Raw genomic sequence first — 15,162 nt, forward strand, 5'->3', positions numbered from 1 at the left:
TCTATGCCACGAAGAATTAAGGCATATACATATATATATATATATATATATATATATATATATATATATAAAATTTAACAACCGAGACTGCTGAAGCTTCCTGTTGCTCTGACGTATATATACTTTGTGCGGTACGATAAGCAAAGTACCACACAACTTATATAACTTATATATACTTTATAATGGGTTAAGGGGTTAAACAGTGGTGACAATATTTAAAACAAATGAACCTGGAGGCAAGATGACCTCTTTTTTTGTCACCATTATACCTTGTCTAATACTTGTATGTCTAATATGTATCACGCTGCAGACAGACAAGTTCACAAGAAGGGAACCTGTCCCGCTGCAATCCCCACTTGGCAAAATTTAAGACAGCAGATACGTTTTTTTTTGTTCAATCATGCCTCCTGTTATTGGGCAACTAATTGCGTGAGAACAATGCTTGTCCTTCACCTCAAACATTAATTTGATTTATCTCTACCACCTAGGATAAGAAGCAGATACTTCTTAAAGGGACGAGAAACACAATTTTTTTCTTTCATGATTTAGGTAGAACATACAATTTTAAACAACTTTCTAGTTTACTTCTATTACAGACATCCCAACTCTCCTGGAAGTTCCAGGAGTCTCCCGCATTGAAATAGCGGCTCCCTGACACCTGCAAAGTAAACATAAGATCCCGGAAAAAGCAGAGCCAGAGAAAATCAAATTTGTGCCTGCTTTTTATATTTCTACCTGTAGGTGTCAGTGTTCTGTTGTAGCTCAATGTAAATAGTTACTGTGTTCCTCTCTGGACTTTTCTCCCTCTTCCTGATCCTGAACTCTAGTGCGGTGCAGACCTGATATATATAGAGGTGAGATGTGAAGACTCCTCCCATACACTCTATATTGTGCAGACTCCCTACCATACACTCTATATTGTGCAGACTCCCTACCATACACTCTATATTGTGCAGACTCCCTCTCATACACTCTATATTGTGCAGACTCCCTACCATACACTCTATATTGTGCAGACTCCCTACCATACACTCTATATTGTGCAGACTCACTACCATACACTATATTGTGCAAACTCCCTCCCATACATTCTATATTGTGCAGACTCCCTACCATACACTATATTGTGCAGACTCCCTCCCATACACTCTATATTGTGCAGACTCCCTACCATATACTATATTGTGCAGACTCCTTACCATACACTATATTGTGCAGACTCCCTACCATACACTCTATATTGTGCAGACTCCCTACCATATACTATATTGTGCAGACTCCTTACCATACACTATATTGTGCAGACTCCCTACCATATACTATATTGTGCAGACTCCTTACCATACTCTATATTGTGCAGACTCCCTACCATATACTATATTGTGCAGACTCCTTACCATACACTATATTGTGCAGACTCCCTACCATACACTATATTGTGCAGACTCCTTACCATACACTATATTGTGCAGACTCCTTACCATACTCTATATTGTGCAGACTCCTTACCATACACTATATTGTGCAGACTCCTTACCATACACTATATTGTGCAGACTCCTTACCATACTCTATATTGTGCAGACTCCCTCCCATATACTATATTGTGCAGACTCCTTACCATACACTATATTGTGCAGACTCCCTACCATACACTCTATATTGTGCAGACTCCCTCCCATACACTCTATATTGTGCAGACTCCCTCCCATACACTCTATATTGTGCAGACTCCCTACCATACACTATATTGTGCAGACTCCCTCCCATACACTCTATATTGTGCAGATTGTCTCCCATATACTAAATTGTGCAGACTCCCTCCCATACACTCTATATTGTGCAGACTCCCTCCCATACACTCTATATTGTGCAGACTCCCTCCCATACACTCTATATTGTGCAGACTCCCTACCATACACTATATTGTGCAGACTCCCTCCCATACATTCTATATTGTGCAGACTGTCTCCCATATACTATATTGTGCAGATTGTCTCCCATACATTCTATATTGTGCAGACTCCCTCCCATACACTCTATATTGTGCAGACTCCCTACCATACAGTCTATATTGTGCAGACTCCCTACCATACACTATATTGTGCAGACTCCCTCCCATACACTATATTGTGCAGACTCCCTCCCATACACTCTATATTGTGCAGACTCCCTACCATACACTCTATATTGTGCAGACTCCCTACCATACACTATATTGTGCAGACTCCCTCCCATACACTATATTGTGCAGACTTCCTCCCATACACTCTATATTGTGCAGACTCCCTACCATACACTATATTGTGCAGACTCCCTCCCATACACTATATTGTGCAGACTCCCTCCCATACACTCTATATTGTGCAGACTCCCTACCATACACTCTATATTGTGCAGACTCCCTACCATACACTATATTGTGCAGACTCCCTCCCATACACACTATATTGTGCAGACTCCCTCCCATACACTCTATATTGTGCAGACTCCCTCCCATACACTCTATATTGTGCAGACTGCCTCCCATACACTCTATATTGTGCAGACTCCCTACCATACACTCTATATTGTGCAGACTCCCTACCATACACTATATTGTGCAGACTCCCTCCCATACACTCTATATTGTGCAGACTCCCTACCATACACTATATTGTGCAGACTCCCTCCCATACATTCTATATTGTGCAGACTCCCTCCCATACACTATATTGTGCAGACTGTCTCCCATACACTCTATATTGTGCAGACTCCCTCCCATACACTCTATATTGTGCAGACTCCCTACCATACACTATATTGTGCAGACTCCCTACCATACACTCTATATTGTGCAGACTCCCTACCATACACTATATTGTGCAGACTCCCTCCCATACACTCTATATTGTGCAGACTCCCTCCCATACACTATATTGTGCAGACTCCCTCCCATACACTATGTTGTACAGACTCCCTCCCATACACTCTATATTGTGCAGACTCCCTACCATACACTATATTGTGCAGACTCCCTCCAATACACTCTATATTGTGCAGACTCCCTACCATACACTATATTGTGCAGACTCCCTCCCATACACTCTATATTGTGCAGACTCCCTACCATACACTATATTGTGCAGACTCCCTACCATATACTATATTGTGCAGACTCCTTACCATACACTATATTGTGCAGACTCCCTACCATACACTCTATATTGTGCAGACTCCCTCCCATACACTCTATATTGTGCAGACTCCCTCCCATACACTCTATATTGTGCAGACTCCCTACCATACACTATATTGTGCAGACTCCCTCCCATACATTCTATATTGTGCAGACTGTCTCCCATATACTATATTGTGATTTATCTCTACCACCTAGGATAAGAAGCAGATACTTCTTAAAGGGACGAGAAACACAATTTTTTTCTTTCATGATTTAGGTAGAACATACAATTTTAAACAACTTTCTAGTTTACTTCTATTACAGACATCCCAACTCTCCTGGAAGTTCCAGGAGTCTCCCGCATTGAAATAGCGGCTCCCTGACACCTGCAAAGTAAACATAAGATCCCGGAAAAAGCAGAGCCAGAGAAAATCAAATTTGTGCCTGCTTTTTATATTTCTACCTGTAGGTGTCAGTGTTCTGTTGTAGCTCAATGTAAATAGTTACTGTGTTCCTCTCTGGACTTTTCTCCCTCTTCCTGATCCTGAACTCTAGTGCGGTGCAGACCTGATATATATAGAGGTGAGATGTGAAGACTCCTCCCATACACTCTATATTGTGCAGACTCCCTACCATACACTCTATATTGTGCAGACTCCCTACCATACACTCTATATTGTGCAGACTCCCTCTCATACACTCTATATTGTGCAGACTCCCTACCATACACTCTATATTGTGCAGACTCCCTACCATACACTCTATATTGTGCAGACTCACTACCATACACTATATTGTGCAAACTCCCTCCCATACATTCTATATTGTGCAGACTCCCTACCATACACTATATTGTGCAGACTCCCTCCCATACACTCTATATTGTGCAGACTCCCTACCATATACTATATTGTGCAGACTCCTTACCATACACTATATTGTGCAGACTCCCTACCATACACTCTATATTGTGCAGACTCCCTACCATATACTATATTGTGCAGACTCCTTACCATACACTATATTGTGCAGACTCCCTACCATATACTATATTGTGCAGACTCCTTACCATACTCTATATTGTGCAGACTCCCTACCATATACTATATTGTGCAGACTCCTTACCATACACTATATTGTGCAGACTCCCTACCATACACTATATTGTGCAGACTCCTTACCATACACTATATTGTGCAGACTCCTTACCATACTCTATATTGTGCAGACTCCTTACCATACACTATATTGTGCAGACTCCTTACCATACACTATATTGTGCAGACTCCTTACCATACTCTATATTGTGCAGACTCCCTCCCATATACTATATTGTGCAGACTCCTTACCATACACTATATTGTGCAGACTCCCTACCATACACTCTATATTGTGCAGACTCCCTCCCATACACTCTATATTGTGCAGACTCCCTCCCATACACTCTATATTGTGCAGACTCCCTACCATACACTATATTGTGCAGACTCCCTCCCATACACTCTATATTGTGCAGATTGTCTCCCATATACTATATTGTGCAGACTCCCTCCCATACACTCTATATTGTGCAGACTCCCTCCCATACACTCTATATTGTGCAGACTCCCTCCCATACACTCTATATTGTGCAGACTCCCTACCATACACTATATTGTGCAGACTCCCTCCCATACATTCTATATTGTGCAGACTGTCTCCCATATACTATATTGTGCAGATTGTCTCCCATACATTCTATATTGTGCAGACTCCCTCCCATACACTATATTGTGAAGACTGCCTCCCATACACTATATTGTGCAGACTCCCTCCCATACACTATATTGTGCAGACTGCCTCCCATACACTATATTGTGCAGACTGTCTCCCATACACTCTATATTGTACAGACTGCCTCCCATACATTCTATATTGTGCAGACTCCCTCCCATACACTCTATATTGTGCAGACTCCCTCCCATACACTATATTGTGCAGACTGTCTCCCATACACTCTATATTGTACAGACTGCCTCCCATACATTCTATATTGTGCAGACTCCCTCCCATACACTCTATATTGTGCAGACTCCCTCCCATACACTATATTGTGCAGACTGCCTCCCATACACTATATTGTGCAGACTCCCTACCATACACTCTATATTGTGCAGACTCCCTACCATACACTATATTGTGCAGACTCCCTCCCATACACTATATTGTGCAGACTGCCTCCCATACACTATATTGTGCAGACTCCCTCCCATACACTCTATATTGTGCAGACTCCCTCCCATACACTCTATATTGTCTAGACTCCCTCCCATACACTCTATATTGTGCAGACTCCCTCCCATACACTATATTGTGCAGACTGCCTCCCATACACTATATTGTGCAGACTCCCTCCCATACACTCTATATTGTGCAGACTCCCTCCCACACACTATATTGTGCAGACTCACATACTGTATAGTGTGCAGACTCCCATATCTATATTGTGTAGATTCCCAAACTTTATATTGTGCAGATTCCCATACTCTCTATATTGTGCAGACTCCCATACTGTCTATATTGTGCAGATTCCCATACTCTCTATATTGTGCATACTCCCATACTCTCTATATTGTGCAGAGTTCCATACTCTCTATATTGTGCAGATTCCCATACTCTCTATATTGTGCAGACTCCCATACTGTCTATATTGTGCAGATTCCTATACTCTTTATATTGTGCAGACTCCCATACTCTCTATATTGTGCAGACTCCCATACTCTCTATTGGGCAGGCTTCCAAACTTTATATTGTGCAGACTCCCTCCCATACACTCTATATTGTGCAGACTCCCTCCCATACACTCTATATTGTGCAGACTCCCTACCATACACTATATATTGTGCAGACTCCCTCCCATACACTATATTGTGCAGACTCCCTCCCATACACTATGTTGTACAGACTCCCTCCCATACACTCTATATTGTGCAGACTCCCTACCATACACTATATTGTGCAGACTCCCTCCAATACACTCTATATTGTGCAGACTCCCTACCATACACTATATTGTGCAGACTCCCTCCCATACACTCTATATTGTGCAGACTCCCTACCATACACTATATTGTGCAGACTCCCTACCATACACTCTATATTGTGCAGACTCCCTACCATACACTCTATATTGTGCAGACTCCCTACCATACACTCTATATTGTGCAGACTCCCTACCATACACTCTATATTGTGCAGACTCCCTACCATACACTATATTGTGCAGACTCCCTCCCATACACTCTATATTGTGCAGACTCCCTACCATACATTCTATATTGTGCAGACTCCCTACCATACACTATATTGTGCAGACTGTCTCCCATATACTATATTGTGCAGACTCCCTCCCATATACTATATTGTGCAGACTCCTTACCATACACTATATTGTGCAGACTCCCTACCATACACTCTATATTGTGCAGACTCCCTCCCATACACTCTATATTGTGCAGACTCCCTCCCATACACTCTATATTGTGCAGACTCCCTCCCATACACTCTATATTGTGCAGACTCCCTACCATACACTATATTGTGCAGACTCCCTCCCATACACTCTATATTGTGCAGACTGTCTCCCATATACTATATTGTGCAGATTGTCTCCCATACACTCTATATTGTGCAGACTGTCTCCCATATACTATATTGTGCAGATTGTCTCCCATACACTATATTGTACAGACTGCCTCCCATACATTCTATATTGTGCAGACTCCCTCCCATACACTCTATATTGTGCAGACTCCCTCCCATACACTATATTGTGCAGACTGCCTCCCATACACTATATTGTGCAGACTCCCTCCCATACACTCTATATTGTGCAGACTCCCTCCCACACACTATATTGTGCAAACTCACATACTGTATAGTGTGCAGACTCCCATATCTATATTGTGTAGACTCCCAAACTTTATATTGTGCAGATTCCCATACTCTCTATATTGTGCAGACTCCCATACTGTCTATATTGTGCAGATTCCCATACTCTCTATATTGTGCATACTCCCATACTCTCTATATTGTGCAGAGTTCCATACTGTCTATATTGTGCAGATTCCTATACTCTTTATATTGTGCAGACTGCCATACTCTCTATATTGTGCAGACTCCCATACTCTCTATTGGGCAGGCTTCCAAACTTTATATTGTGCAGACTCCCTCCCATACACTCTATATTGTGCAGACTCCCTCCCATACACTCTATATTGTGCAGACTCCCTACCATACACTATATTGTGCAGACTCCCTCCCATACACTCTATATTGTGCAGACTCCCTCCCATACACTCTATATTGTGCAGACTCCCTACCATACACTATATTGTGCAGACTCCCTACCATACACTATATTGTGCAGACTCCCTCCCATACACTCTATATTGTGCAGACTCCCTACCATACACTATATTGTGCAGACTCCCTCCCATACATTCTATATTGTGCAGACTCCCTCCCATACACTATATTGTGCAGACTGTCTCCCATACACTCTATATTGTGCAGACTCCCTCCCATACACTCTATATTGTGCAGACTCCCTACCATACACTATATTGTGCAGACTCCCTACCATACACTCTATATTGTGCAGACTCCCTACCATACACTATATTGTGCAGACTCCCTCCCATACACTCTATATTGTGCAGACTCCCTCCCATACACTATATTGTGCAGACTCCCTCCCATACACTATGTTGTACAGACTCCCTCCCATACACTCTATATTGTGCAGACTCCCTACCATACACTATATTGTGCAGACTCCCTCCAATACACTCTATATTGTGCAGACTCCCTACCATACACTATATTGTGCAGACTCCCTCCCATACACTCTATATTGTGCAGACTCCCTACCATACACTATATTGTGCAGACTCCCTACCATACACTCTATATTGTGCAGACTCCCTACCATACACTCTATATTGTGCAGACTCCCTACCATACACTCTATATTGTGCAGACTCCCTACCATACACTCTATATTGTGCAGACTCCCTACCATACACTATATTGTGCAGACTCCCTCCCATACACTCTATATTGTGCAGACTCCCTACCATACATTCTATATTGTGCAGACTCCCTACCATACACTATATTGTGCAGACTGTCTCCCATATACTATATTGTGCAGACTCCCTCCCATATACTATATTGTGCAGACTCCTTACCATACACTATATTGTGCAGACTCCCTACCATACACTCTATATTGTGCAGACTCCCTCCCATACACTCTATATTGTGCAGACTCCCTCCCATACACTCTATATTGTGCAGACTCCCTCCCATACACTCTATATTGTGCAGACTCCCTACCATACACTATATTGTGCAGACTCCCTCCCATACATTCTATATTGTGCAGACTGTCTCCCATATACTATATTGTGCAGATTGTCTCCCATACACTCTATATTGTGCAGACTGTCTCCCATATACTATATTGTGCAGATTGTCTCCCATACACTATATTGTACAGACTGCCTCCCATACATTCTATATTGTGCAGACTCCCTCCCATACACTCTATATTGTGCAGACTCCCTCCCATACACTATATTGTGCAGACTGCCTCCCATACACTATATTGTGCAGACTCCCTCCCATACACTCTATATTGTGCAGACTCCCTCCCACACACTATATTGTGCAAACTCACATACTGTATAGTGTGCAGACTCCCATATCTATATTGTGTAGACTCCCAAACTTTATATTGTGCAGATTCCCATACTCTCTATATTGTGCAGACTCCCATACTGTCTATATTGTGCAGATTCCCATACTCTCTATATTGTGCATACTCCCATACTCTCTATATTGTGCAGAGTTCCATACTCTCTATATTGTGCAGATTCCCATACTCTCTATATTGTGCAGACTCCCATACTGTCTATATTGTGCAGATTCCTATACTCTTTATATTGTGCAGACTGCCATACTCTCTATATTGTGCAGACTCCCATACTCTCTATTGGGCAGGCTTCCAAACTTTATATTGTGCAGACTCCCTCCCATACACTCTATATTGTGCAGACTCCCTCCCATACACTCTATATTGTGCAGACTCCCTACCATACACTATATTGTGCAGACTCCCTCCCATACACTCTATATTGTGCAGACTCCCTCCCATACACTCTATATTGTGCAGACTCCCTACCATACACTATATTGTGCAGACTCCCTACCATACACTATATTGTGCAGACTCCCTCCCATACACTCTATATTGTGCAGACTCCCTACCATACACTATATTGTGCAGACTCCCTCCCATACATTCTATATTGTGCAGACTCCCTCCCATACACTATATTGTGCAGACTGTCTCCCATACACTCTATATTGTGCAGACTCCCTACCATACACTCTATATTGTGCAGACTCCCTACCATACACTATATTGTACAGACTGCCTCCCATACATTCTATATTGTGCAGACTCCCTCCCATACACTCTATATTGTGCAGACTCCCTCCCATACACTATATTGTGCAGACTCCCATACTCTATAGTGTGCAGACTCCCATATCTATATTGTGTAGACTCCCAAACTTTATATTGTGCAGATTCCCATACTCTCTATATTGTGCAGACTCCCATACTGTCTATATTGTGCAGATTCCTATACTCTCTATATTGTGCATACTCCCATACTCTCTATATTGTGCAGATTCCCATACTCTCTATATTGTGCAGATTCCCATACTCTCTATATTGTGCAGATTTCCATTCTCTCTATATTGTGCAGATTATCATACTCTCTATATTGTGCAGACTCCCATGCTCTCTATATTGTGCAGATTCCCATACTCTCTATATTGTGCAGACTCCCATAATCTCTATATTGTACAGACTCACATAATCTCTATATTCAATATAGAGATTATGGGAGTCTGTACAATATATATTATTTATACATGCAAGGTTCATCAAGGTTCATCTCTATATTGTGCAGACTCCCTCCCATACACTCTATATTGTGCAGACTCCCTCCCATACACTCTATATTGTGCAGACTCCCTACCATACACTATATTGTGCAGACTCCCTCCCATACACTCTATATTGTGCAGATTGTCTCCCATATACTATATTGTGCAGACTCCCTCCCATACACTCTATATTGTGCAGACTCCCTCCCATACACTCTATATTGTGCAGACTCCCTCCCATACACTCTATATTGTGCAGACTCCCTACCATACACTATATTGTGCAGACTCCCTCCCATACATTCTATATTGTGCAGACTGTCTCCCATATACTATATTGTGCAGATTGTCTCCCATACATTCTATATTGTGCAGACTCCCTCCCATACACTATATTGTGCAGACTGCCTCCCATACACTATATTGTGCAGACTCCCTCCCATACACTATATTGTGCAGACTGCCTCCCATACACTATATTGTGCAGACTGTCTCCCATACACTCTATATTGTACAGACTGCCTCCCATACATTCTATATTGTGCAGACTCCCTCCCATACACTCTATATTGTGCAGACTCCCTCCCATACACTATATTGTGCAGACTGTCTCCCATACACTCTATATTGTACAGACTGCCTCCCATACATTCTATATTGTGCAGACTCCCTCCCATACACTCTATATTGTGCAGACTCCCTCCCATACACTATATTGTGCAGACTGCCTCCCATACACTATATTGTGCAGACTCCCTACCATACACTCTATATTGTGCAGACTCCCTACCATACACTATATTGTGCAGACTCCCTCCCATACACTATATTGTGCAGACTGCCTCCCATACACTATATTGTGCAGACTCCCTCCCATACACTCTATATTGTGCAGACTCCCTCCCATACACTCTATATTGTCTAGACTCCCTCCCATACACTCTATATTGTGCAGACTCCCTCCCATACACTATATTGTGCAGACTGCCTCCCATACACTATATTGTGCAGACTCCCTCCCATACACTCTATATTGTGCAGACTCCCTCCCACACACTATATTGTGCAGACTCACATACTGTATAGTGTGCAGACTCCCATATCTATATTGTGTAGATTCCCAAACTTTATATTGTGCAGATTCCCATACTCTCTATATTGTGCAGACTCCCATACTGTCTATATTGTGCAGATTCCCATACTCTCTATATTGTGCATACTCCCATACTCTCTATATTGTGCAGAGTTCCATACTCTCTATATTGTGCAGATTCCCATACTCTCTATATTGTGCAGACTCCCATACTGTCTATATTGTGCAGATTCCCATACACTCTATATTGTGCAGACTCCCATACTCTCTATATTGTGCAGACTCCCATACTCTCTATTGGGCAGGCTTCCAAACTTTATATTGTGCAGACTCCCTCCCATACACTCTATATTGTGCAGACTCCCTCCCATACACTCTATATTGTGCAGACTCCCTACCATACACTATATTGTGCAGACTCCCTCCCATACACTCTATATTGTGCAGACTCCCTCCCATACACTCTATATTGTGCAGACTCCCTACCATACACTATATTGTGCAGACTCCCTCCCATACACTCTATATTGTGCAGACTCCCTACCATACACTCTATATTGTGCAGACTCCCTACCATACACTATATTGTGCAGACTCCCTCCCATACACTCTATATTGTGCAGACTCCCTACCATACACTCTATATTGTGCAGACTCCCTACCATACACTATATTGTGCAGACTCCCTCCCATACACTATATTGTGCAGACTCCCTCCCATACACTCTATATTGTGCAGACTCCCTACCATACACTCTATATTGTGCAGACTCCCTACCATACACTATATTGTGCAGACTCCCTCCCATACACTATATTGTGCAGACTCCCCTCCCATACACTCTATATTGTGCAGACTCCCTACCATACACTATATTGTGCAGACTCCCTCCCATACACTATATTGTGCAGACTCCCTCCCATACACTCTATATTGTGCAGACTCCCTACCATACACTCTATATTGTGCAGACTCCCTACCATACACTATATTGTGCAGACTCCCTCCCATACACACTATATTGTGCAGACTCCCTCCCATACACTCTATATTGTGCAGACTCCCTCCCATACACTCTATATTGTGCAGACTGCCTCCCATACACTCTATATTGTGCAGACTCCCTACCATACACTCTATATTGTGCAGACTCCCTCCCATACACTCTATATTGTGCAGACTCCCTCCCATACACTCTATATTGTGCAGACTCCCTCCCATACACTCTATATTGTGCAGACTCCCTCCCATACACTCTATATTGTGCAGACTCCCTCCCATATACTATATTGTGCAGACTCCTTACCATACACTATATTGTGCAGACTCCCTACCATACACTCTATATTGTGCAGACTCCCTACCATACACTATATTGTGCAGACTCCCTCCCATACACTCTATATTGTGCAGACTCCCTACCATACACTATATTGTGCAGACTCCCTACCATACACTCTATATTGTGCAGACTCCCTACCATACACTATATTGTGCAGACTCCCTCCCATACACTCTATATTGTGCAGACTCCCTCCCATACACTATATTGTGCAGACTCCCTCCCATACACTATATTGTACAGACTCCCTCCCATACACTCTATATTGTGCAGACTCCCTACCATACACTATATTGTGCAGACTCCCTCCCATACACTCTATATTGTGCAGACTCCCTACCATACACTATATTGTGCAGACTCCCTCCCATACACTCTATATTGTGCAGACTCCCTACCATACACTATATTGTGCAGACTCCCTACCATACACTCTATATTGTGCAGACTCCCTACCATACACTCTATATTGTGCAGACTCCCTACCATACACTCTATATTGTGCAGACTCCCTACCATACACTCTATATTGTGCAGACTCCCTACCATACACTATATTGTGCAGACTCCCTCCCATACACTCTATATTGTGCAGACTCCCTACCATACATTCTATATTGTGCAGACTCCCTACCATACACTATATTGTGCAGACTGTCTCCCATATACTATATTGTGCAGACTCCCTCCCATATACTATATTGTGCAGACTCCTTACCATACACTATATTGTGCAGACTCCCTACCATACACTCTATATTGTGCAGACTCCCTCCCATACACTCTATATTGTGCAGACTCCCTCCCATACACTCTATATTGTGCAGACTCCCTCCCATACACTCTATATTGTGCAGACTCCCTACCATACACTATATTGTGCAGACTCCCTCCCATACATTCTATATTGTGCAGACTGTCTCCCATATACTATATTGTGCAGATTGTCTCCCATACACTCTATATTGTGCAGACTGTCTCCCATATACTATATTGTGCAGATTGTCTCCCATACACTATATTGTACAGACTGCCTCCCATACATTCTATATTGTGCAGACTCCCTCCCATACACTCTATATTGTGCAGACTCCCTCCCATACACTATATTGTGCAGACTGCCTCCCATACACTATATTGTGCAGACTCCCTCCCATACACTCTATATTGTGCAGACTCCCTCCCACACACTATATTGTGCAGACTCACATACTGTATAGTGTGCAGACTCCCATATCTATATTGTGTAGACTCCCAAACTTTATATTGTGCATATTCCCATACTCTCTATATTGTGCAGATTCCCATACTCTCTATATTGTGCAGACTCCCATACTGTCTATATTGTGCAGATTCCTATACTCTTTATATTGTGCAGACTCCCATACTCTCTATATTGTGCAGACTCCCATACTCTCTATTGGGCAGGCTTCCAAACTTTATATTGTGCAGACTCCCTCCCATACACTCTATATTGTGCAGACTCCCTCCCATACACTCTATATTGTGCAGACTCCCTACCATACACTATATTGTGCAGACTCCCTCCCATACACTCTATATTGTGCAGACTCCCTCCCATACACTCTATATTGTGCAGACTCCCTACCATACACTATATTGTGCAGACTCCCTCCCATACACTCTATATTGTGCAGACTCCCTACCATACACTCTATATTGTGCAGACTCCCTACCTTACACTATATTGTGCAGACTCCCTCCCATACACTCTATATTGTGCAGACTCCCTACCATACACTCTATATTGTGCAGACTCCCTACCATACACTATATTGTGCAGACTCCCTCCCATACACTATATTGTGCAGACTCCCTCCCATACACTCTATATTGTGCAGACTCCCTACCATACACTCTATATTGTGCAGACTCCCTACCATACACTATATTGTGCAGACTCCCTCCCATACACTATATTGTGCAGACTCCCTCCCATACACTCTATATTGTGCAGACTCCCTACCATACACTATATTGTGCAGACTCCCTCCCATACACTATATTGTGCAGACTCCCTCCCATACACTCTATATTGTGCAGACTCCCTACCATACACTCTATATTGTGCAGACTCCCTACCATACACTATATTGTGCAGACTCCCTCCCATACACACTATATTGTGCAGACTCCCTCCCATACACTCTATATTGTGCAGACTCCCTCCCATACACTCTATATTGTGCAGACTGCCTCCCATACACTCTATATTGTGCAGACTCCCTACCATACACTCTATATTGTGCAGACTCCCTACCATACACTATATTGTGCAGACTCCCTCCCATACACTCTATATTGTGCAGACTCCCTACCATACACTATATTGTGCAGACTCCCTACCATACACTCTATATTGTGCAGACTCCCTACCATACACTATATTGTGCAGACTCCCTCCCATACACTCTATATTGTGCAGACTCCCTCCCATACACTATATTGTGCAGACTCCCTCCCATACACTATATTGTACAGACTCCCTCCCATACACTCTATATTGTGCAGACTCCCTACCATACACTATATTGTGCAGACTC

General features: G+C 42.7%; 1 protein-coding gene across 2 annotated transcripts in view; it reads right to left on the reverse strand.

Annotated features, from left to right (window-relative positions):
- The window catches only part of LOC128667088 (complement C2), a 263,324-nt gene that overhangs the window by 219,285 nt on the left and 28,877 nt on the right, over positions 1–15,162 (reverse strand). The gene's annotated exons all lie outside the window — the stretch shown is intronic.

This window comes from Bombina bombina, chromosome 7 (genome assembly GCF_027579735.1).
Source record: "Bombina bombina isolate aBomBom1 chromosome 7, aBomBom1.pri, whole genome shotgun sequence".
Taxonomy (NCBI): domain Eukaryota; kingdom Metazoa; phylum Chordata; class Amphibia; order Anura; family Bombinatoridae; genus Bombina; species Bombina bombina.